Raw genomic sequence first — 26,335 nt, 5'->3', positions numbered from 1 at the left:
TCCAAGCCTTGCAAGGACAAATAACAGATAACCAGCTAACCACGTGCTCAACAGAGGGAATTCCTCACATCACAAAGGGAACAAAAGTAACACTTCCAGACTACCACTGAACTGGTGTAAATTAAATGTAACCCTAAAAGACCATAGAAAGGTTAAATAGATAATTTTTGTTTCGCTTGGTTTGGTCTTACAAAATTCAAAGTTTTTCCATCATTGCACTCACTCACACTCTTATTTTACTTTCTTTACTCTTCTCTACACTTGTATGAATGTGTGTTTTGTGTTAGATGTTAGTTTCTGTTATATTAGTAAATACAGTTACATTTTGTATAAAGAAAGGTGTCTGTGCATGTTTATGAATCTCATGTCTTAATCTTCAATCTTGCAACCCTGCTTTACAATAATTAGGTTTTTATTTCTGATAGCATTAGTTAACTGTCTGTTTAAATGATCACTAATGGATTTGTTTGTTCGGATTTAAAAAGTCAAATCTTTTAAAGTTGTGGGTTTTACAGTAAAATACATCTTTGATTCTAGGCATGTGTTGATGCAACCTTTCATTCATGGAAGCCCTTTCCGAATTTGTACATGAACAATTTTACTTTTGTATCAGTTGAAAATATCTATCTACTTGGGTTAAAAATGTAAATAATAATAATAATAATAATAATAATAATAATAACAACAACAACAACAACAACAACAACAACAACAACAACAACAACAATAATAATAATAATAATGATAAACCACCATCATTTTTTAAGATAAGATATGGCTGGTAGTGAACCCTTAGGAACTCCTGTGGTTGTTCTGTCCTGAACATAGCTTGATATCTTTAAAGTTATTCCTGAGAAGCAGTGTTCAAATACAATCTGGATATTATGATGAAAGAGAAACATTTAACAGTATAGAAATTTTAAAAACTTTGAAATAAGTTTTTTCTCAATACATAAAACAGTTAAAAAATTCATTTCACTTGAGAATTGAATTGTCAATTTCAGGAAAAACTAAATTGAGTGTGGAGCTGTGCTATTTTATAAAACAGTTCTACATTCAAGCCTACATTTTCAGTCTTTAAAAAGAGTTAAAGTGGGTACATCAAAATGCTAAAGGCATTGCAATTCAATTAGCAAGGGGTAAAATAGTGCAAACTGGAATATATAACCGAGACTTTGTCGGTCCAATCAGTGAAGAGGTTTAAAGAGCCTCTGTGTGGATTGAATAAAAATCACATTACAATTATAGCCCATAGATGCGGGGAGCATGGGATAGCAATTCACTGATTGCTGCAGTATACTTTTCATATTAGTCATTACAAATTTAAAACTGGAAGGTTAAGGGTTAAGTTCACTAATCACGGCTCATGCATGTGCATGTGGCTACTTGTCTATTTATAATAATTATTTAAATGTAGGCGAAAAAGCTTTTATTAGAACAAAATGTTTGAACAAAAACATTTAGAATTTAATATCCATTCATTCATTTTCTTTTTGGCTTAGTACCTTTATTTAGTCGTCACAGTGGAATGAACCGCCAACTTATCCAGCATCAGTTTACGCATCAGAAACCCATCACTGGGAAACATCCATACACACTCATTCACTTACATACATTATGGACAATTTAGCTTAGCCAATTCAGCTATACCACATGTCTTTAAACTTGTGGGGGAAACCAGAGCACCCACGCGATCATGGGGACAACATGCAAACTCCATACAGAAATGCCAACTGACCCAGCCAAGGCTCGAACCAGTGACCAGTGGCGATTGTGCTATCCACTGTGCCACCATGCTGCCTATTATTATCATTATTATCATTAATAATAATAATAATAATAATAACGCTGATGATTATGATGATAATAATAATGATAACAACAATAATAAAAATAATAATAATTATTATTATTATTGTTATTATTATTATTATTATTATTATCATCATCATCATCAGGGTATAGTGTCTAGTGTGCATTTTTTAAATCAATTATTATTATTATTTTTTTTTTTTTGATGGGGTTTGTGTTCATGCTGGCTGAGCAATTAACTATTACACAGTATTTTTGTTCTTTCTGGTGGCCAATTATGTGCCATCTGGACAAAACTTGTGTGTGCAGTTGGTCTTCAATCTGTCCCAGATATACTGGGGTCAGAGGTTGGATGGAAGTTAGCCAACAGAGAAACTGCTCACAGCCAGCTTGGGTTTCTACTAAGGATATTGTTTGTCATAAATTACTTATGTCTGAGAAGAAGAAAAAAAAGTTATATTTACAGTCCAAACAGTTTGCTTATTAATGCAAGAAACACAATTTTAAAGCCAAAGTAGGTCCTTAGAAGACAATTACTCACCACCCACTTTATTAGTTACACCTTACTAGTACTGGGCTACACCCCTTTTTGCCTTCAGAACTGTCTTCATCCTTTCCAAATACTCAGACCAGCCCGTCTGGCATCAACAACCATGCCACGTTCAAAGTCACTTAAATCACCTCTCTTCACCATTCAGATGCTCGGTTTGAACTCAAGCAGATCATCTTGACCATGTCTAGAGTTTTTGTCATGTGATTGGCTAATTAGAAATTTGCGTCAACGAGCAGTTGGACAGGTGAACCTAAAAAAAAAAAGTGGCCGGTGAGTGTTTATGAGCCACGACAGAATTAAATTAATTCCTTGTGAGAAATTTGTAGAGATTAAAAAATAAAAATGGTGCCTCACTATCTGAGTCTTATTGCAAATATCCATTAGTTTATAATCACAGAGTCCTTCCCCCTCTAACCTCTCTGCACACCACCCACTGAATACATGCATATAAATGCACTTTAGAATGCACACTTCTCCTCTCAAGTTGCTGCTTTTTAAAGCTAATTTATTTACTCCTAAACACACTTCAAGAGTCCTTGCCAAGAACAAAGTATTAGAACTCTGGAACAATATTCAAGGCTTTAATTACACCCCGGAAAGATATGTTTAACCTTGATTTAACTTGGTCCAATGCTTGCATGGATTTTATTTTCAACTCTGCAAACAAGTCTCAGAAACTTAGTTCCACTTGACAGAAAGGAAATGTGATTTGATTTGTACGACGGTTTCCTGATTCTCATTAATCAATGCAATCAGACACAAAAGAATTGAACCGAATTGTCAGGAGCTTCATCAGTCTGGGTTTTAATGTGCCATTTCGTAACACAACAGCTGTCGCTTTTAATTATCCTCATGGAGCTCTGCATACATAAAGATGAATATACGTTGATTAACGGCAACTGTGTAATTTTCCTCATTGTGCTCTTACTGTACATTCAATTACCTGTGCATCAGTGCATATAATGAACAAATCATGATTCATAATAATCAAGATAAAGGCATAGTTCTCAATCAATGTAAATATACACATCAGTTTTAATAGGAAATTGGGAAAGAATTAAATTTATTTTTAGCATTCAATTAAGTCTACATAAATTGCTCAATATCTTTAGCTGTGAAGGCATTTTTTGAAGAACTTAATAATGTTTTGGTGAATTATTTGGAACTTGTAGCAATTTTTAACACGTAAAATGACTTCTTTAGTCATTTAACACCTGTCTTATTGATAGATGACACATATCTGATTAATTGGGTGACTAAAATAATGTTAGCCACTAATTCATTTATTTTCCCTCAGATTAGTCTCTATATCAGAGGTCGCCACAGCAAAATAAACTGGCAGTTATTCCAGCATATTTTTTTACATATCAGATGCCCTTCCAACTACAACTCAGTACTGGGAAACACCCATACACACTCATTCACACACACACACACACACACACACACACACACACACACACACACACACACACACACACACACACACACACACACACACACTCCAATTTAATTTATTCAGTTCACCTCTAGAACATGTCTCTGGATTGTGGGGGTAACAGCATCCAGAGGAAACCCACCCCATCACAGGGAGAACATGCAAACTTCACACAGAAAGGCTAATTGGCCCAGCCTGGACTCAAATCAGCGACCTTCTTGCTGTGAGGCGACAGTGCTAACTACGTATTGAGCTGCCGTGCCACCTGCCACTTGATCTATAAATTGAAAATTTTATTGCTAACGTGAACTTTTAATAAAGTCATTCAGATCTCTACCTTGGCAAAATGCAACAAGTTTAGCCTTGCCTTTTGCTGAAAAGTGTTGTGGTTAGTGCGGAGTGGACATTCAGCCCAAATTTCTCTTAATCATTGATAAAACTTATTTCCTTAAACTGGTCACTGATAATCTGGTGAGCAATTTCAACTGTTCCATTGTTTTATAGATTCCCCAATTCATAGTCTTTGCATTACTGCTCCTTTTTACGCATTTGTCGTTTGTAGATGGCCCTTTTTTGTGAACTTAAATGAGTTGACATTGTAAAAATGCAATATGCAAAAGATCACAGATATACACTCACTGGTCACTTTATTAGGTACACCTGTCCAACACACGCAAATTTCTAGTCAGCCAATCACATGACAGCATCTCAATACATATAGACATCAAGAGGTCAAGATAATCTGCTGCAGTCCAAACTGAGCATCAGAATGAGGAAGAAAGATGATTTAAGGGACTTTGAACATGACTTGGTTGTTGGTGACAGACGAGCTGGTCTGAATATTTCTGAAACTGCTGATCTACTGGGATTTTCATGCGCAACCATCTTTAGGGTTTAAGAGAAAACATCCAGTGAGTGGCATTTTATGCGTTGTTGATGCCAGAGGTCAGAGGAGAATGGCTAGACTGGTTCCAGCTGACATAAAGAACTTAAACTTTAATTAAACATGGCAATGAGTTCACTGTACTCAAATGGCCTCCACAATCAGCAGATCTCAATTCAATTCAGTACTTTTGTTATATGGCGGAACAAGAGATTTGCATCATGGATATGCAGTTGATAAAGCTGCAGCAACTACTGTATGTAATGTTATCATATCAATATGGAGTATTTCCAGTACCTTCTTGAATCTATGCCATGGAGGATTAAAGCAGTTCTAAAGATAAAAGGGGGTCCAACCTGGTAGAAAGTAAGGTGTACCTCATAAAGTGGCTGCTGAGTGTAGAATGACCAGCTCTTTTTTTTTTTGCTATAGTGAAATGATTCTCTTTGTCTTTATCTTCAACCTGCTGTGAGAGGATTCAGCACAGAAATTTCAGTTCTGATGTGCACCATTGGAAAGAAGCTGTTCTCGCAGCGGATCCAAATTTTCCGCATACGGAGATGATCGGATGTATGTGCAGCTCCCGGACTACACTCCATTGAAAATGAATGACTTCCGGTCTGTCGCTTGTCGTTTGTCGAGTGTAGTGGAAAGGAGGCTTATTAAACTACAGCTTATGAAATCTACAGACTGGTATCCCTTATGAAAACTACAGACCGCTATCCCTGGTTCCATTCATGAGCAAGATTCTGGAGAAAGTCATGTTTATTCAAGTCCTGGACTTTCTTATTCAAAACAACCTAATGGACAACAAGCAATCTGGCTTTATGAAAGGCCACTCAACTGAGACTGCCCTGCTCTCGGTCGTGAAGGATCCCAGACTGGCTAAAGAAGACTCTAAATCAGGGGTCACCAATCGCTGCCGGTGTCTCTGCAGGGTTTAGCTCCAACTTGCCTCAAGACACCTGCCTGGATGTTTCAAGTATACCTAATAAGACCATGATTAGCTGGTTCAGGCGTGTTTGATTAGGGTTGGAGCTAAAATCTGTAGGTCACCGGCCCTCCAGGAACAAGTTTGGTGATCCATGCTCTAAATCATCAGTCCTCATCTTGCTGGATTTGTCAGCTGCTTTTGACACTGTAAACCACCAGATACTGCTATCTACGCTTGAGTCACTGGGCGTTGCAGGCACTTTTATTCAGTGGTTCAGATCTTACCTCTCTGACAGGTCATTTAGGGTGTCTTGGAGGGGTGTGGTGTCCAACCTACAGCATCTAAACACTGGGGTACCACAGGGCTCTGTTCTTGGGCCACTTCTCTTCTCCATCTAAACTTGTACAGCTCTTGTTCTCTCCAGACTGGACTATTGCAACTCTCTACTTGCCGGGCTTTCAGCTAACTCTATCAAACCTCTTCAGATGCTTCAGAAAGCAGCAGCACGAGTGGTCTTTAATGAACCTAAAAGAGCACATGTCACTTGGCTACTCATCCGTTTGCACTGGCTGCCAGTGGCTGCTCGCATCAAATTTAAAGCTCTGATGTTTGTTTACAAAGCCACTTCTGGCTGCACTCCTTCTTATCTGCTCTCACTTCTGCAGATGTATGTGCCCTCCAGAAACTTGCCTTCCGTGAATGAACATTGCCTCGTAGTTCCATCCCAAAGAGGGAAGAAATCACTTTCCCGAACTTTCGCTTTCAATCTGCCTAGTTGGTGGAATGAACTCCTTAATTGCATTAGAACAGCAGTCACTCGCTGTCTTCAAGAAACGACTAAAAACTCAACTATTTAGTCTCCACTTTCCTTGCTAATCTGCAATTCCCTCTCTGGCTCCACCGCTAACTGTACTATTACCAAAAAAATAAAAAATAAAATAAAAAAATAAATATATATATATGTATATATATATAAATATAAATATAAATATATATATATATATATATATATATATATATATATATATATATATATATATATATATATATATGTATATATATATATATATATTACTAATGGTTTTGCGTCTTACACTTTACATATCTGAAACTAAGTGCCTACAGCACTTATTCTTTGTTGCTCTTATAGTTGTGTAAATTGCTTCCTTGTCCTCATTTGTAAGTCGCTTTGGATAAAAGTGTCTGCTAAATGACTAAATGTAAATGTAAATAATACACATCTCCATTCCCTCCTTTGAGGAGTGTGGGCAAAGTCCCTTTAAGGCAAGTCATTTCACATGGTGGTCATCTTTGAAAGATTTCTCTGGCAGGATGCTCGGGCATTCTGTCTAAATGGGGAAACATCAAGTTCTTCAAAACTGTTAGCCAAGCTTACGATTACATGTTTGGAACCATCAATAAAACTAAACAACAACTACATCATAAGTTTCATTTCTAAATGTTCGTAATGTGCATTCTTTCAGGTTGCCTGGGCTAATCACACCACCAACCTCAGTTATGGCCGTTCTACACATTTTCATTCCCTGAATAATGCTCCGTCTGATCGTGCTGGTCTTCTGAAGGAATTCACAACTTGGTCTTGATGGGGAATCTCCTCCAGATATGACAGTGACTCTTTATTTACAAATGTGTGGGCATTTGAGTAGTTGCTGCTGTCATGTGTTGTGTGTTGAACAGGACGGATTGTACCTCATGTTTGTTTGATACAAATTATAATACCAAAAATTGTTTTCAAGTGTAATTGGTTCATTTAAAAACATGTTTTACGCTTTATTTGGTTATATTTCTTAGGTCTGTGAAGCAAGTATTCACTGAGATTCCAGTGCGTTTATTGAAGACCAAACTGTCATAAAATCACACGTCTGGGCCCAGCTTTTCCCCCGGAGAAATGTCCGTCTATAGCAGGGACACCCCTGGAGGGCTGGTGTCCTGGAGAGTGGATCTTCGATTCTAATCAAGCCCACCTGACCCAGATAATCAAGCTCTTACTAAATATACTACAAACGTCTTGGCAGGTGTGTTAAAGCAAGTTGGAGTTAACTCAGCACAACAGCCCTTCAGGATCCTTTGATGTGGGTTTTGAACATAACCAGGTTTTTTCTACTATGGTCAACACTTATATGTTTCCAGTGTTCTTAAAAATATCTCATTTTGTTTGTAAATGTTGAAAACCAATTAAGAGTGAGTAAATAATGAGTACATTTCAAGACTAAATAAAAGTCAAAATAGAGCTGTTATAAGTTCAGGAGAGTAAGGGGCCCATCACACTGAACGCGCTTTTCTTACTGAACACGCAAGGCACACCACACTGTCTTTTTTGTTGACAAGAAAAAAAAGAAGCACAAAGTGCTTTTTTAATGCTAGGCAATGGCTGAATCAGCTACGTATTGTGCATGAGTGTTGCTGTTGATATTATTATAATTTTAGTTTTTAATAATATTGTAAAATTTAAGATTTTTAAAGTTATACAGCTCAGAATAATCAAAAAAAGCAACCACTATTCTCTCCTCCATCATCAAAAGTCTCCGTATTCATCTTGACAAAACAAACACTGCTATCACCTCAGGGATAACCCCGCCTCGGCTTTCATTTGATTGGAGAATGAAAAAGCTTCAAGTGATGTAGCACACCGTTTCTGCTCAGAGTTGACTTTTTTTAATTGTGAGCGCAGAGCATTCAACAACAAAAACACAAGGTGCAGCAGGCGGTTAAAACGTAATACATGCACAAGTCAAAATGCTTATGGCTGTTAGTAAACCCTTCAAAAGATGCGCTTCTCAATGCAAAATGCGCTTTGGTGTGATTGACTCTAAAATCTACCATTTATAAGAAAGCACCAAATCTGTGCATATGAACTAATGAAGATACTGCATTGATAGTGATATAACCTGAGCTTTGCCATCGCCAAAATAAAGGTATGTGTCATATACAAATAGTTTTTAAACCCCTTTAAACACGGAAATGCAGAAGTGATCAGTAACACAGCAGTTGCCAAAGACTTGACCAGATGACCATACAACTGATGAAATATTTCAAAAATGATATAATTTATGAGATCACATGTGGGGATCTGTCAATAGAAGTGTCTTCATCTCAGTAGGCTGAAATCCAGCAGCAGGCACTCCATCTCTCATTGAACTCAGTGGGATTTGATACCATCCCTGAATCATGATCCCTCTCTTCAAAATAGAATGCTTTCCCGTCCTTCTCATTGTATCAGTGTGTGAGTCAGTGTCTGTGTCTTTGCGTAAGGTCATTGGAGTGAAGAAGTTTTTAAGCCTGCATTTACCTACAGAACCACTGCCAAGGACGCTTATGAATATTAAAGCCTATATTAAGTTTTAATTAGTGGTTGCATGGAGGGCTTACTGCATATTTTAATTTGCTCTTGACCCGTTAAATGGGCACAATACCTCCTGAAATCCCAAGTCTCTCTCTTTGGGCACTCAGAGCAGGGTTTTCTCGTCTAGGAAGAATTGGCCTGTCGTGTTGGAAGGCTGAGCAGATCAGCCATGAAATTAGTTTAAGGCAGAGTAAAACTAAAAATGAACTGTGGTTTAAATATTGCTGCTGTGGTCATGATGTTTGAAGAGAAAAAAATAGTGTTGTTATGCTTTTTTAAAACATCTTCATATAAGATAGCATATCCTTTTGCTCTTTAAGCAAATTCCGCAGTGATGTAGAATATAAGCATGGACAAAAGTGTAACAATTTGCACATTTACATAGGGATAACCGGGTGACCTATTATTTGCTAAAAGTATGTAACAGAGCACATTGTGTGCATATATCTGACACCCTAGTTTTTCACCTTTTTTTTTCTTTTCTTTTAGGTAGCCTACTATCCCTGCTGAAAAATACTGCTTAAACCAGCCAAAAATGGTTGGCTGGTTTGAGCTGGTCGGCTAGCCTGGTTTTAGAGGGGTTTTGACCAATTCCAGGCTGGTTTCCAGCCATTTGCAGCCTGGTCTTAGCTGGTCAGGCTGGAAAGTGACCAGCTAAAACCATCTAAAACCAGCTTGACCATCCTGGTTTCAGCTGGAAATAGCTGGTTTTGGCTGGGCTCCCAGCCTGGCTAGGCTGATCAAGCTAGTTTTAGCTGGTCATTTTCCCAGCCTGTCCAGCTAAAACAAGGCTGGAAATGACTGTAAACCAGGCTGGTCGACCAGCTAAAACCAGCCAAACATCCTAGGCAGGTTTAAGCTATATTTTTTAGCAGGGATGTTAGGTGTGCGATCTGACACACAATAATAATGACACAAATCATAAAAAAATAAAGCTTAAGAAAAATGAAAGTTGTATAACTTATTTCATCCACAATCTTCTCTCAGATTTCACTTCCCGCAGCACTTAGAACATGTGTTAGGGCTTTCCCTACTGTAATACACCTAAAACACGGATTGCCGTAACACTCATCAGTGGCAGGGAAGCGTTTTCTCTCGTTAACTGCAGGGAAATAGTTAAGTAAAAACATTTATCGATTTTCTTTTTACAGAAACCCTAATACCAGCCAAAGATGTAAAGCAAAAATAATGTCCTTTATTTGGTCCGTCCAGTGGCCATCATCCTTGAACCAATTTCTAACAATGTAAGCTGCTTGCTTTTCCGTCTGTTCCACTGCTCCTTGTCATAGATGTTTGCTCACACTTTATTTTGCAGTCTGAATCATGTAAAAATGCCCAATTCGAACAACAGGATGCCTTAATAAATGTTTGAATTGACTTTATATGTAACTCACTTGTGCTTCAACAGCGACTGTTTACTGCACAGGCTGCAAAACAATTCCACCACTCTAATGCAATGTGATGATCACAAGAGCGCAGGTGAGACATCGTTTTTCGAGAGACAATCAAATACCTCACGTGCGCTGCTTATGCAACTTCTGTAAGTCAATTAACGTCTGTTAAACAGTTAATTGCAAACTGAAATCAATGAAATCAACAGGATTGCAAAATTGGATTCAGCGATTGTGGAATCATGAAAAACTAGGGGGTCTGCTATATGGGGATAAATACAATAAAGCAATTATTTTGCTATAAATTACAAATACTTTGACATCAAATGTAATTTATTAAAACCTAAAATACTGGCTAAATACAGCTAGATAAATAAGCACGATAATAATTGGAAAAACATAAACATATACACTATTTACAATAAGTGTAATGCTGTAATATTGTTTGTTTCATTGAAATTTCATTGAAAACATACTGAAAACGTAGCTCTATGCATTTCTCGAGACGGTATAATGTCGTTCCTTTTCTCGCTTACCAGCTGACAGCTTATCTCTGTATGGATGGAGTCAGGGTTCTGCCACTCTGGTCTTTAAAATTCTTGTTTTGGTGGCAGAGTCCAGACACTAGCTCTGTCTTGTCCTGTCCTGTTGTACTCCGCTCGAGTTTTCTTGGGTCGAGCACTTGTTTTTTATCATTGTTTGTTTCTCTTGATGTGGTTGCGCGGGATCTGTGCGTGATTGGGACGCACGCTCTTGTACTCATGTTTGTGTTTTGTTCTGTCTGCATCACGCTGTTTCATTCTCAGCATCTCAGTCTGCTTGGTTTTGGTTTCGGTTGGCGCTGAGATAAAACATGCACGTTGCATATATGTGAGCACATGTTAAGGTGTTTTCATCTATCATGTGCTCGTGTCTTGCGTCTGTTTATGTTGGTGTTGTATAAGAAGTGTTGTCTTTTACTGTAGCCTTGTGAACATGCGGTTAACGAGTTCTTTCATAGGCTGCGTGTTCTAGTCTGGTTTTACATGAGCACATGGCTTGTGTTGTCTCTTTGTGTCATGAGCTCTCCCGCCAATTGTCTAGTCCCACCCTCCTTGTTAACCAATTATTAGTTTCTTAGGTTCACCTGTCTCTGTGTTAATTTACTTTTGCTTATATTCTCATGTCTGCTGTCTTGTGCCATATGTTGCCTTGTCCTGCTGTGCATGTATGTTCCAGTCCTGATCACTGCCAGCCTGCCCAGTCTAGTTTGTTTATTTGTTTTGTTAATGTTTTCCCCCTCAAGGTAGTTTGTTTTGTAGTTTGTTTTCATTATTAATAAATAACCATTCACTCTGCACTTGGGTCCTCATTCTTTTTTCCCACTACAAATCCTGACAGATGGCTTGTCTGCTGTTGCCAGATTGTCCGGCAGCTCAACATGTAAAGACATGCAGACTTGACTTGAGGGGCAGAGTGGAGTTGACCGCAGCAAGAGTAATTCCAGAAAACAGGTTAGAAAAAGAAAAAAAAAACAGCGTGAGAATGTGGTAAAAATCAGGGGGCTTTTCTTTTCTAGATTGCTTTATAAAAAACTGAGTTTGGGTTTAGGGAGGAGGGTGGGCAGATCAGTCTGTGCTTTTTAAAACACTATTGGTTGGGTTTAGGGAAGGGACATGCTAGTGGTAATCGGTCGGTTGGTCAGTCATTCGACAGTGGCCTCTGGTGGAAAAAGCAAGCATGAATGGCACTCGTGAAAGAAATTTGAGATCTGAAAAGGCATACACAGCGGCCTCTGGTGGATTCTCACAAACAAATACTGCAAAAAAAACATAGCTCCGTGAACGTATTTTGCTTTATCCAAAAATGTATACAAGAGAACGCAATCAAAATGAACCTGGGTTGGACATGTGTGCCTATTCCATATTAAGCTTTCACTTTAAGGTCCACAAATTGAAGTTATTCCAAATGTTTCTGTTCACTTGTTGGCACATAAATGTCTGTGTTTACATAAATATTTTATGAGGGCATTTTGACAGATATGTGTATGTATTTGACATTTAAAGTGCACAGTTGAAGAGATTTTAATAAGGAATATGGTATATGAGGTGTGTGAGAGGTATTTTCAAATGCAGAACCACAGTGTCGTATATTACAGCAGTTTCAGGACAGCAGGGGTTGTTTCTGCCAACAGCAGGAGTGCCACATAAAACTGTTCCCAAAACACATTGATGTATCATCGGGAGCTACGGGTGTTAATCTTCTGTAACTTTGAAAGAGGTCGTAATCGACTTGCAGTTTTACAGTAAAAAAAAAAAAAAAGTTTGCATGTTCTCCCTGCCTTCGTGTGGGTTTCCTCCGGGTGCTCCGTTTTCCCTCACAGTCCAAAGACATGTGGTACAGGTGAATTGGGTAGGCTAAATTGTCCGTAGTGTATGAGTGTGTGTGTAAATGTGTGTGTGTGTGGATGTTTCTCAGAGATGGGTTGCGGCTGGAAGGGCATCCGCTGCGTAAAAAACTTGCTGGATAGGTTGGTGGTTCATTCCACTGTGATGACCCCGGATTAATAGAGGGACTAAGCCAACAAGAAAATGAATGAATGAATAAATATTTAATTGCCAATTAGATTTTGTCCAGAAAAATACAAATGCCTAAATGCTCAAAAATAATCAAAAATAACATTTGAAATGTATTTCATTAAAATACTGCCCAATTCTAATTGCATAGACTAGAATATCTCAAAAATAGATGTTCAACTTGTAGTGACCAAGAAAAAGATTGAGAAATCTTGTTGTTTATTGCTGTTGGTTAACCCCTGCTAGGAAAGTTTATCACCACATCTTTACTGTCCATTACAATTGTTGTATCATGCCATTTGAAGGTGCAACAGCAAGAGGTTCTCTATGCTGAACATAACAAAGTGGCCATTTTATTTGCACATTTGTGATGTCACTGTCCCTCGTTGGACAAACAGCAAGAAATATTAGGACTCAGGAATCGTTTTATAGTAAAATAAGCTCATGTAAGTGCCTGCAAAAAAAAAAATGTGTATAGTTGCCTAACCTCTATTGCTTTAGAACTGACACAGATGAGCAGCACTGCGTGTAGATGTTAAAGTTCTTTTAACAGTCGTTTGCTGCACTTCAAAAGGTGCCAAAGTATGGGAAGCCCAATATGTAAACAGCATTCAGTGAGAGAAAAGTAGGAAATATTAAAACGTGGAAAGTTTGTAAACTGCAGTGATCAGGAGAAAGTACGCTGACATTCTTTGCTCCTTGTTCTCATTCATTTGTACTTGTGCTTTTTGTTTCCTTGCCTTTGTGGATCTTGTGAAGCTAAGCTAAATATCTGCATGGATTTTATGCGCTTCCTGATATGACATGAGCCTTACTGATGAATTTCTGATTGGCTGCCTACTGCCAAGCATCCATCAGCAACAAGCAAACATCGCTATTTCACAGTCATCAAATGTAATCATCAAATTGTTTATTGCTCTTACAACTGGAAACGACAACAAGACTTTTGTCATAGGGCATAACCTAAAACATGTTCTATGCTCACTTTTTTACCATTGGGTAATACTACAAAAAGTATTGAGAGATTATTCATCTGTAACTTAAATGCACTCATGCAGGTTAACATATGCACAGTCATGCCAGGCCAGTAATATAGCTTGTTTTCTGAACACCATGTGTGCTTCAATTGGACTTGTAGACTAAAAAGTTTATTTACACCATTCCCCCTTCTCTGTTAGTTTAAAATCTCATCTAAAAGTATGAGTTTGTTAAAATGATCAAAGAGATCACTAATGTAATGTAATGTGATGTGACCTTACTTTCATTTGAGTGAGGAGTTCTTTGCTCTGAGAAGCACTTCTTTCAAGATATTTTGAGTTCAAACTGCATTTTAAAGTCTCATCAATGTTTACAACTAAGAAAAATAACAAAAAAATCTGTTACATGCACCTTATTGTAACCTTAATGTTTTGATACCATTTAGATGATAAAAAAAGTTTGTGGGTTGTTTAACTATCAAAATCAATTGTCTACCGAGCATCAGTCATAGAGCCTGTACCTGCAATTCCTGAAATGTTCATTATTTAATATGTAGATGTGTAAAGAAACAATATAATAACCCAATTTTATAAATGTCAGTTTTTATTTATCAACAAAGAATTAAATGAATCTAACAGTATTTGTTATTAACATGCAGAAAGAGAGCTCAGGTTAGGCAACATCATGCAGAATGGACTCTGAACTGAAGCGCTGTCTCAGCTGCCACCACATGCCTGCACAATATAACGAGACAGTGTGCAGACAGATCAAATAGCCTACACAACAGTTATTATATCGCAGAATATCTACCTTAATAAAATACATTTAAGTCTAACTGAACCAGTTAGAAAGCAAACTTTTAAATGAATGAATTTCCTCTTGTATTAAACCGACAGTAATAATCCGGACCAATGAAATAATGGCACTGGCTTTCATCAGACAGTATATCTGAGGAAGAAAAAACAAACAAAAAAAAAACATGCTAACCTTCTGTAATTGATTGACTCAAGACCAAATGGGTAATTAGAAACCTGGATTTTAAAGATATTTCAGAAATTTCTTCTCAGCTAAAGGTTAAAGTAAACCTTTTAAACCCTATTTAAAGTATTTATTGTAACGCATTCATTTAGGAAGTATTGCAAATGTGTATTATTTTTATTTGTTTTATTTTAGCAGCCTTTTTAACATCCTAAAGCTTAAAATTTATTTTGTATGCTTATGCGCCTACTTTATTAAAATAGAAAACATTTATAATAAAATAAAACTCTCAGATCATAAGAAACAAAATTCTGTGGTCTGATAAAACTTAAATTGAACTTTGTGGAGTGAATGCCAGGCGTTACATTTAAAGAAAACAAGGCTAATAATATCCATACAGTGAAGCATGGTGGTGGCAGCATCATACTGTGGGGATGTTTTTCAACAGCAGGAACCGGAAGACTAGTCAGAATAGAGGGAAAGATTAATGCAGTAATGTACAGAGACATCCTGAATGAAAACCTTCATTAATTTCAGGGACACACATTTAAATGCGCCACTGCATTGACCAATTCATGAATATGTTTTCATTAGTTTTAAAAACTCCATTTGGTGAAATATATTGTGTGTATACCATTTGGTTAAATATATTGTGTGTGTGTGTGTGTGTGTGTGTGTGTGTGTGTGTGTGTGTGTGTGTGTGTGTGTGTGTGTGTGTGTGTGTGTGTGTGTGTGTATATATATATATATATATATATATATATATATATATATATATATATATATATATTGTGGAAATGGGATAATACTATCAGGCAAGCTCTGAAGAAATTGCATTTCAAAATATTCTGTACCATATAATGCCTTGGTTACACAAATGGCACCGGATAGGAATGACCCTTATATAACAATTAAATTAACAATAAAAAAGTTAATTATATTATCAATAAAAATAGCATCTCTCTCTCTCTCTCTCTCTCTCTCTCTCTCTCTGAGCGGATGTTGCGAGTGAGTGGGCGGAGGCGGTGTGAGAGTGTGTTTGCAGCGCGAGTGAGTTTCTATCTTTCCTTTCTTTCTTAAAAGTCAATATTTGCAGTGTATTGAAAGTTATTTCAAAGGTTGAACTGGTGTGTTGAAGACAAAGTTTGTCTCTGTGACGCCGCGAACGCTGTTCGTCAGCGTTTGCTGACAGGTGTGTGTGTGTGTGCTATGGCGGCTGCGATGGAGACGCCGGCATCGGTGTTTTCAGGCGATGCGCCATTTGAGCGTCTTTCACGGAGGCACGGAATCAAAATTGTGCCAGAGATGGCTTGTTCGGTTGAGGAGTGTAGTTTGGCGGTTGGAGAGACCGTTGGGTATGAGAGTATATTGTCAGCGTCAAGAATGAACAGTGCTGTTGTTATTTTTCTAGACACTATAGAGAAAGTGAATAAAGTGGTTCAAAGTGGAGTAGTAATAAAAGATACATTCACCCCAGTAATGCCTCTTTCTCAACCAGTAAGGAAGATCACATTATCAAATGTTCCCCCCTTTGTGAAAGATGATTTATTATTGGCAGAACTGTCGAGGCATGGAAAAATTGTCTCTAAAATGAAAAAAAATCCCCTTGGGTTGTAAGTCACCCCTTCTGAAACATGTTGTATGTTTTAGACGTCAGGTTCACATGATTTTGAAAAGTGAAACAGAAGAGCTTAGTGTGGCCTTTAAATTTAAGGTTGACGGATATGATTATGTTGTTTTTGCCTCATCTGAGACAATGAGGTGCTTTGGATGCGGACAAGAGGGTCATTTGAGGCGTTTTTGTTAGGAAAAGAATGAGAATATTGCACCTGCTCAGGATGGTGGTGGAGCAGTTGAGGAAGAACAGGTAGAAGATGAAGTGAGAAATGATGGGAATTTGACAGAGGTGATGGTTGAAGAGGTGATTGATACAGACATGGGAGAGAAAGGTGGGGATGGAGAAGGCGTAAATGCTGAATTCAGTAATGTGATTGAGATGGCTGAGAGTGTTTTAGAAGGAGAAGGAGAAGGAATGTGTAATGAACTAGGGAAGGAAGAAGAGGTTTTTAAAACCCCTTCAACTAAAAGGAAAAGAGTAAAGCCCAACATAGAAAGACCTGGGAGCAGCAGCAACAAATTTGATGATGGTGAACAAAGTACATTGGAAGACTCTGATAGTGAGGTAACTGGCAACAGAAATAGTGGCAGACTGAGGAGTGATTACTCCTTTGGAAAAATTAGATCGTTTCTTCAAAAGACGAAGAACATGAAAAATGTTCAAGTTGTTGATTTTTTCTCTGATCGTGAAATGTTTATTGAGTCAGTTGGAACAATGATGAGGGGTGAAGGATCTGAACAATTTACAGTGCAAGAGATTTTTAGGCTGAAAAAATTTGTTGCCAAATTGAGACGAGAATTACAAACAGAAAATGGTTTTGAAACAACATAATTATTCTGGTTTCAGTCCTTTAAGGATTGTTTTTGGTTTTTGTTATACTCTTTTCTTAATGGGGGTGATAAGGCTAGGATCACTTAATCTAAATGGTGCAAGAGATATTAAAAAAAAGAATGCAGTTGTATGAGTTAATTAAACATAAAAATATAGACGTAATGTATGTACAGGAAACTCATAGTGATTGCAGCAATACCATTGATTGGGAAAAGGAATGGGAAGGAAAAGTAGTATTAACACATACGAGTTCTAGTAGAGGTGGTGGTGCTATTTTGTTTGCTAAACATTTTTTGCCTGTATCTTATCAAATAGAAGAAGTAATAGCTGGAAGACTTGTTATAATAAAGACGGAATTTGAAAAATATAGGATAAATTTTATAAATGTGTATGCTCCTACAAATGGTACAGAAAGAGTTATTTTTTTAAATAGCATAAATACATTATTACAGAACTGAAGAACTGATGATTATGTGTTTTTGGGAGGAGATTTTAATTGTACCGAAAATGAAAGATTAGACAGGAATCATGTAGAGCCTCATGCAAATTCAAGTCGAGTACTTCGTGAACTAATAGAGACACACAGTTTATGTGATATATGGAGAGAATTTAATGGAAATGTGAAACAATATACATGGTTACATACAAGAGAGAATTTTATTTCAATGGCTAGACTTGATAGATTTTATTGTTTTAAACATCATGTAAATGTTGTGAGAAAATGTGAAATTGTACCAGTTGGCTTTACTGATCACTCATTGGTTTTATGCCAGGTTTTTATTGCAAATGTTAAAGTTAAAAGCGCTTTTTGGCACCTTAATACATCGTTGTTAAGTGATCTGAATTTCAAAGAAGTATTTTGTTTCTTTTGGGATCAATTTAAATTGAGAAAGCAATATTTTAGTGATTTGAGACAATGGTGGGATTGTGGAAAAGCCGAAATAAAATTGTTTTGTCAACAGTATGCTTTCAATGTTTCCCGAGATATTACTCAAGCTATGAGAAAACTGGAGTCTGAAATTATAGATTTACAAGTATTGGCTGAACTTAAAATAGAATCAAGACAAGCTGAGAAATTAAAGTCCAAAAAATCTCTTTTAGCGAATATGCTTGGTATAAAGGCACAAGGAGCATTGGTGCGGTCAAGGTACCAAAATTTAACACAAATGGATGCTCCTTCTAAATTTTTTTTCAGTCTGGAGAAAAAAAATGGCCAATGCAGGTACATTCACTCCTTATGCGCTGAAAATGGTCAGGTATTGACGGACGCAAGTGATATAAGACGGAGAGCCGTAAGGTTCTATAGTGAACTGTTTAAGAGTGAATGTGAAGAAAATGAATTGTTATCTGCCAGTTTTTATGAAGGACTGCCTAAGATTGCTGAAGACTCAAAAGTGCAACTGGACAGACCCTTATCTAGTCAGGAGCTTCTGAATGCCCTCAAAGATATGGAGGGTGGGAAGTCTCCTGGTATTGATGGACTCCCGGTGGAGTTTTATGAGGATTTTTGGTCTGTAATTGGTGAGGACTTGCTAACTGTTCTCAATGAGAGTTTGGCAGAGGGCTCTTTACCTTATAGTTGCAGAAGAGCAGTTATCACACTGCTTCCTAAGAAAGGCAATCTACAGGAAATCAAGAACTGGCGTCCTGTAAGTTTGTTATGTACTGACCTGAAGATTTTTTCCAAAGCCTTGGCCAACAGACTGAAGGATGTAATGAAACAAGTTATTCATATGGATCAGACCTATTGTGTGCCAGGTAGATCTATTTTAGATAATGTTCATTTGATTAGAGATGTTTTGGATATCTCAGACTTTATGGGTGTGGACTTAGGACTTATATCGATTGATCAGCAAAAGGCTTTTGACAGAATTGAGCATCAATATCTGTGGAAAACTTTAGAGTCATTTGGTTTTGGGTCTAAATTTATAAAAATGATTCAAGTGCTGTACAATAATGTTGAAAGCATGCTAAAAGTCAATGGTGGTTTAAGTGCTCCCTTCAATATTAGCAGAGGTATACGACAAGGGTGCGGGCTCTCAGGGATGTTATATTCCCTGGCTATTGAACCATTGCTAGCTAAATTAAGGAGCAGGATTGAGGGTTTATCATTACATTGTATAGAGTCTCAACATAAAGTGTCAGCATATGCTGATGATGTAATGGTCTTGGTTAACAGTCAAAAAGATATTGATGTTTTGGTCTCTGTGGTTAAGAATTTTGGTTTAATTTCATCAGCTCAAGTAAATTGGGAAAAGAGTGAGGCCTTGGCAATTGGAAAATGGGAAGAAGGTTTACCAGAGTTGCCTGGTCAAATGAGATGGAAAAGAGGTGGTTTCAAATATTTGGGGATATATCTTGGTGACGAAATTGTAAAACAGGAAAATTGGGAGGGAATTGTGAAAAAGATAGAGGGCAGACTTAAAAAATGGAGATGGATTCATTCTCAATTATCCTTTCGAGGAAGAGTGCTGGTGATAAACAATCTAGTGGCATCAACATTGTGGCATAAATTGTCTTGTATCGATCCACCTGCTGGCCTTTTGTCAAAATTGCAGTCAATTATTGTAAACTTTTTTTGGGATAAGCTGCACTGGGTACCTCAAAGTGTGTTATTGTTGTGATGAGTCAGAAGGCATTGAATCCATTTGCAAGCTTTATTAAGAGCACACATACAAACAAACACAAAGGGGCAATCCAGGAGACAGAACGTGGGACAGGCAAAAGTTCAAAGGCAGGCAGATATCTTACTGGTCAGAATAACAGGCTGGAGATCAGGGGCAGGCAGATGTCTTTCGTAATCGTAGAACAAGCACAGGGTCAGAAACACAGATCAGTCCGAAGCAGGGAGTATGGAACGCTCAGAAATGACAGCCAGGCAAATCAAGACTTCGCAACGAACCGGAGCGTGAGTGTGGTATATATACACGAGAGCTGATGAGTTGCACCTGGACCGTAATCAGTGCCAGGTAGCAGGGCTTATGGGATTTTGAGTCCGTGAGTCGAATCAGAATTCTGGCGATGGTTCCCTCTGGTGGTGCACAAGAGGGTTGGCATCGCCCTCATTTACAACAGAACCCCCCTCCTGCGAGCGGCTCCTGAAGCGAGAAGGCACCTGACGCCGGGGTCTACCGCGCTGTCGGGGGGCTGGTTTCTCTGGGAACCTTTGATGAAACTCTTCCGTGAGAGTTGGGTCTAGAATATCTCTAGCATTCACCCAGGACCGTTCCTCTGGACCGTACCCTTCCCAGTCCACCAGATATTGGAGGGCGCCACCCCGACGTCGAGAGTCCAGCACTTCTCGAACGAGGTAAGCTTCCTCGCCCTCGATCATGACAGGTGGAGGGGTCCTGGTTTCCGATTCCTCCTCAACCGCCTCCTCTCGTGGACCACCAGCGGGTTTGAGTAATGACATGTGGAAAGTAGGAGAAATACGATAATGATTAGGCAAGGCTAAGCGAAAAGACACTGGAGTAATCTGGCGTACAATTTTGAATGGCCCTACATACCTGGGACTGAGTTTGCGGCAGGGCAATCTCAGACGAAGGTCTCGTGTCGACAACCACACCCACTGCCCCGGTTGATACGTGGGTCCCTGGCGTCAGTGACGGTTCGCCTGAATCTCTCTCCTCCTGACTGCCCTCATGAGATGTCTGTGAGCCTGGTTCCAGACATCCTCACTCCGCTGCAGCCAATCCGTGACAGCAGGTAACTCAGTGGGTTCTCCGGACCATGGAAACAGGGGTGGTTGGTAGCCAAGAATACATTTGAATGGCGTAATACCCGTGGCTGGCTTTATTAATGAATTTTGTGCATATTCTGCCCACATCAGATAGCGACTCCAGTCGTGCTGTTGCTGATGACAGTAGGAACGTAGAAATCGAATGACTTCTTGATTCATACGTTCAGTTTGGCCGTTGGATTGAGGATGGTACCCTGAGGTGAGACTAACATTAATATTTAGATTTTTACAGAGAGCGGACCATACCCGGGAAGTGAATTGGGATCCCCTGTCTGAGACGATATCATCAGGTAAGCCAAACATTCGAAATACATGATTGCACAGGGCTTCTGCGGTTTCAAAGGCAGAGGGCAATTTGGGCAACGGTATTAGGCGACAAGCCTTGGAGAAACGATCAACCACCGTGAGAATGACTGTGTTGTTCTGGGAAACAGGGAGATCCGTAATGAAGTCCACCGCTATATGGGACCAGGGCCGTTGCGGAACCGGTAGCGGTTGTAACAGGCCAGCAGGGGTTTGGTGAGATGCCTTCGTGCTTTGGCAAATTTTACATTTCTGAACATAATTAATTACATCCTTCGTGAGGGACGGCCACCAGAAACGGGCTTTGACTAACTCCAAAGTTGCAGTGATGCCTGGATGCCCCGAACTGGGAGTGTCATGAATATGGGTCAGTAATCTGGTACGTATGTTATTGGGTACAAAAATCAGGTGATTCGGACAGTCTACTGGAGGGTTGTTTTCTCGGTTGGCCTCTTGGATCTCGGTAAGTATGTCCCACTGTACTGGAGCCACTAGTAAGTTCGTAGGAATAATGGTTTCATCACTAATTGGGGTTTTATCCTCTGATAGCCTGGATAGTGCATCTGCCTTACTATTTTTACTCCCTGGTCTATAGGTGACAATGAAGTCGAATCTGGTGAAGAACAAAGCCCAACGAGCTTGTCTGGGGTTTAGACGTTTGGCTGAGCGAAGATATTCCAGATTCTTGTGGTCAGTTAATATGGTGAATTGCTGACTAGCCCCCTCCAGCCAGTGTCTCCATTCTTCCAGGGCTAATTTCATTGCCAGTAATTCGCGATTTCCCACATCATAGTTTCGTTCTGCGCTGGTCAATTTACGGGAGAAGAAGGCACATGGATACATTTTGGATGGTTGACCCTGACGTTGAGATAACACAGCACCGACTCCTGTGTTGGATGCATCCACTTCCACAATGAAAGGTAGGTCTGGGTTGGGATGACGGAGAATAGGAGCTGTGGTGAATTGAGTCTTCAGATCGCTAAATGCTTGGCGTGCTTCAGAGGACCAGGATAGTTTGTGGGAATTTCGTTTGGTCATGGCTGTTAATGGTGCGGCTATTGAACTAAAGCCTCTGATAAACCGTCTATAGAAGTTGGCAAAACCTAGAAATCGCTGCAACTCCTTGAGATTCTGGGGTAACGGCCATCGTTGAACTGCCTGTACCTTCGTATCATCCATGGTAATCCCTTCTGCACTGATGACGTATCCCAAAAAGGCGATCTGTGTCTGGTGAAATTCACACTTCTCTAATTTGGCGTACAGACGATGTTGAATCATGCGTTGCAACACCATACGTACATGTTCAACATGTTCCTTCATCGTGTTTGAATATATGAGGATGTCGTCGATGTAAATGATGACCCAGCGATCCAGCATATCCCGAAAGACATCGTTCATAAAAGATTGGAACACGGATGGACAGTTTGACAGGCCGAAGGGCATTACCGTGTACTCATAGTGCCCCCTAGTGGTGGAAAACGCGGTCTTCCACTCGTCACCAGCACGGATTCTGACAAGGTTATATGCACTGCGAAGATCAAGCTTGGTATAATATCTAGCCTTTCTTAATTGTTCCAGGGCAGGAGGTACGAGGGGTAATGGATAGCGGAATTTTACGGTGATTTCATTGAGCCCTCGGTAATCAATACAGGGACGTAAACTGCCATCTTTCTTCTTTACAAAGAAGAATCCAGCTGAAGCAGGAGATGTAGAAGGTCGGATGAAACCCTTGGCCAATTCCTCGTCGATATATTCAGACATTGCCTTGTGCTCAGGTTGTGACAGAGGGAATATTCGACCCGTTGGAGGACTTGAACCTGGAATTAACTCAATAGCACAATCACTTGGTCGATGTGGGGGAAGTTGAGTAGCTTTTTGTTTGCTAAAAGCTTCATGTAAGTCATGGTACTCAATGGGGATTAGTTCATCAACGAGTTCAGGTAACACATTGGTGGTTCGTAATGGAATTTTGTGAATGGGCTGGATGCACTGTTTCATGCATGACTCACTCCACTGCAATATCTGTCCGTCCCTCCAGGAGATATGAGGATCATGTCGCCTTAACCAGGGCAGTCCCAACACCAGTGGATGATTAACTGAATCAATAATGTAGAATTGCATTTCTTCAATGTGTAGAACACCAACTTGTAACTGTAGCTTATTCGTAATCATACGGATGCGTCCTTCACCCACAGGACGACCGTCTAGTGCTTCCACTGCAAGACAGGAATCATATGAGCTGAGAGATAGTTCGTGACATAAAGCAAATTTCTTAGATATAAAGTTTCCGGCAGATCCAGAGTCGACAAGAGCCGTAGTATTAATCATTCTTTTATCAAATTTAATAATCACAGGAATCAGTACACTGAAAAGTGCAGGAACATGGGAAGGACTCACCGATTGAACTGGTGTCTGAGGTCGTACGCTGCAGGTGGATTTCCTGTGCCCTGATTGACCGCAGTACAGGCATAGATGATTTTGCAATCGATGCATTCTTTCTTCATGGGTGAGACGGGTGAAACCCAGTTGCATGGGTTCATCAGGGGGCGTGTCACTTGAAACATGGAGCTGTGTGCGAGGATTTCTACGGCTGCGAATCAGATGATCAAGACGGATGGTAAGTTCAATGAGTTCGTTCAATTTCTTTCCTTCGTCACGGCAAGCCAATTCAGATTGTAGATTGGTATTCAGACCCCGTCTGAATAGTGTCTTCAGTGTATCCTCAACCCAGTTAGTTTGAGCGGCGAGAGTGCGAAATGACAGGGCGTATTCTGCAGCTGTGTTACGCCCCTGTGTAAGAGAAAGTAACTGCTCACCGGGGCTTCTCCCATCTGCTGGGTGCTCGAACACTTCCCGAAATTGCTTGAGAAAAGTTTCAAATGTGGGATAGTTACATTCCTCCTCCTTCCATATCGCTGTAGCCCATTCCAGCGCTTTCCCCGTTAACAGGTTGCATACAAAAGCCACCCGACTAGAATCAGTGGGATATAATGCAGGTTGTTGGTTAACAAATAGTTTGCATTGCAATAAGAAGCCTTTGCAGCGAGAAGGTGACCCATCAAACTTTTCAGGAAAAGCTAATCGGGGACTTACGGTAGCCGGAGCATTGGAGACATGCGTTGGTTGAGAAGCTGTCATGGTAGCAGGCGGGGTAACTGCAGGATTCGGATGACGGAGTTGCTGCATAGCTCTCACCAGTTCCTCCGTGAGAGAAGTTAGATGGGTGAGTTGTTGAACTGAGTGGCTTGAGCGGAAAGTTCAGTCGAGACTTGTGCTAAAGCTGCTGGATTCTGTAGTGGCGAAGTCTTCTGTTGTGATGAGTCAGAAGGCATTGAATCCATTTGCAAGCTTTATTAAGAGCACACATACAAACAAACACAAAGGGGCAATCCAGGAGACAGAACGTGGGACAGGCAAAAGTTCAAAGGCAGGCAGATATCTTACTGGTCAGAATAACAGGCTGGAGATCAGGGGCAGGCAGATGTCTTTCGTAATCGTAGAACAAGCACAGGGTCAGAAACACAGATCAGTCCGAAGCAGGGAGTATGGAACGCTCAGAAATGACAGCCAGGCAAATCAAGACTTCGCAACGAACCGGAGCGTGAGTGTGGTATATATACACGAGAGCTGATGAGTTGCACCTGGACCGTAATCAGTGCCAGGTAGCAGGGCTTATGGGATTTTGAGTCCGTGAGTCGAATCAGAATTCTGGCGATGGTTCCCTCTGGTGGTGCACAAGAGGGTTGGCATCGCCCTCATTTACAACAGTTATACCTGCCCAAGGATGAAGGAGGGCAGGGCTTAGTGAATCTGCAAAGTAGGCTGTCTACTTTACGCCTACAGTTCATTCAAAAGCTCGTAAAAGGATCTGATTTGGTATGGCGAACGACAGCTAAGACAATTTTGCAAAGAGTTGAAGGTCTTGGATTGGACGTTGTACTTTTTTTAATGGATTCCAAGAACATTTGTTTGAACGGATTACCTTCATTCTATTGTGGACTTTTTAAAGTATGGAGACTCTTTTCTCTTTGCAGACTGGAAGAAACATGTTCTTTGTTCTGGTTACTTGAAGAACCCTTGGTTAAAGGAGCCAGGCTTGATATAACGGATGAGAGCATGTTGGGACTTACTCAAATATTGTGTTCCTCTGGAACTGTTCAACTAAAACACGTAGTGGATGTGGCTGGGACTGAACTTAATAATGTGGATGCGGTTACCAATTTGCTGAGACAGAGATCAACTCGTCAAACGGCAAAGATAATTGAACTTTGGAAAAAAAGACTAACTGAAAAGGATATGGAGTTGCTAAAAGGACTGAAGGACGGGTCAATAATCCCGAATCAAGCAGATCCCTTTCCAAAAATTGGTCTTACGCCAGACTTTAAAGGGACATCAGGACTTTTGCTACAGCTGGAAGGGGTAAAAGATGTGAATTTAACTATGATGCAGGGTAAAACAATGTATAAATGCTTTGTGAAAGTGTACAATAAGAAAATTCTAGACAAAAGGAATGATACAGTGTGGAGAACTAAACTCGATTTAAATGAGGGGGAAAAACCAGTGTGGCGAGTTTTATATAAACCACCATTGACAAAACGTGTGGGGGACTTACAATGGAGGATTTTGCATGGCATTGTGGCAGTTAATGCTTTCATATCTGTTGTTAATTCTAGTGTCGATGACAAGTGTATTTTTTGTGGACATAGAGAGACTGTATATCACTGCTATCTGGAATGTACACGCTTAACACAATTGTTTGACATGTTGAGCAGAGTTTTCCTTAAATGTGGAGAGAATTTTACTCAATCTAAATTTATTCTGGGTGCTGGCTATAGTCAGAAACAAAAAATGAAATGGCAGTTAATTAATTTTTTAGTTGGTCAAGCAAAACTTGCTATACTTATTACAAGAAGAAACAAAATAGATAATGTACATGGTCAAGAGATTTTGATAGT

The 26,335-nt window shown here is 39.5% G+C and overlaps 1 protein-coding gene and 1 long non-coding RNA gene across 2 annotated transcripts in view; one reads left to right on the top strand and one right to left on the bottom strand.

Moving 5' to 3' along the window:
• Positions 1–14,889, top strand: part of LOC147839768 (uncharacterized) — a 29,736-nt gene extending 14,847 nt beyond the window's left edge. The window contains exon 2 of the long non-coding RNA XR_015515084.1: positions 13,484–14,889. This is a non-coding gene — a long non-coding RNA (uncharacterized LOC147839768). The remainder of the gene's footprint in view (positions 1–13,483) is intronic.
• Positions 1–26,335, bottom strand: part of spon1a (spondin 1a) — a 316,060-nt gene that overhangs the window by 96,250 nt on the left and 193,475 nt on the right.

Source organism: Danio rerio, chromosome 18 (assembly GCF_052040795.2).
Source record: "Danio rerio strain M-AB ecotype USA chromosome 18, GRCz13ab, whole genome shotgun sequence".
Classification (NCBI taxonomy): domain Eukaryota; kingdom Metazoa; phylum Chordata; class Actinopteri; order Cypriniformes; family Danionidae; genus Danio; species Danio rerio.
The sequence above is the reverse complement of the archived record's forward strand: the minus strand, read 5'-3'. Positions and strand labels throughout refer to the sequence as shown.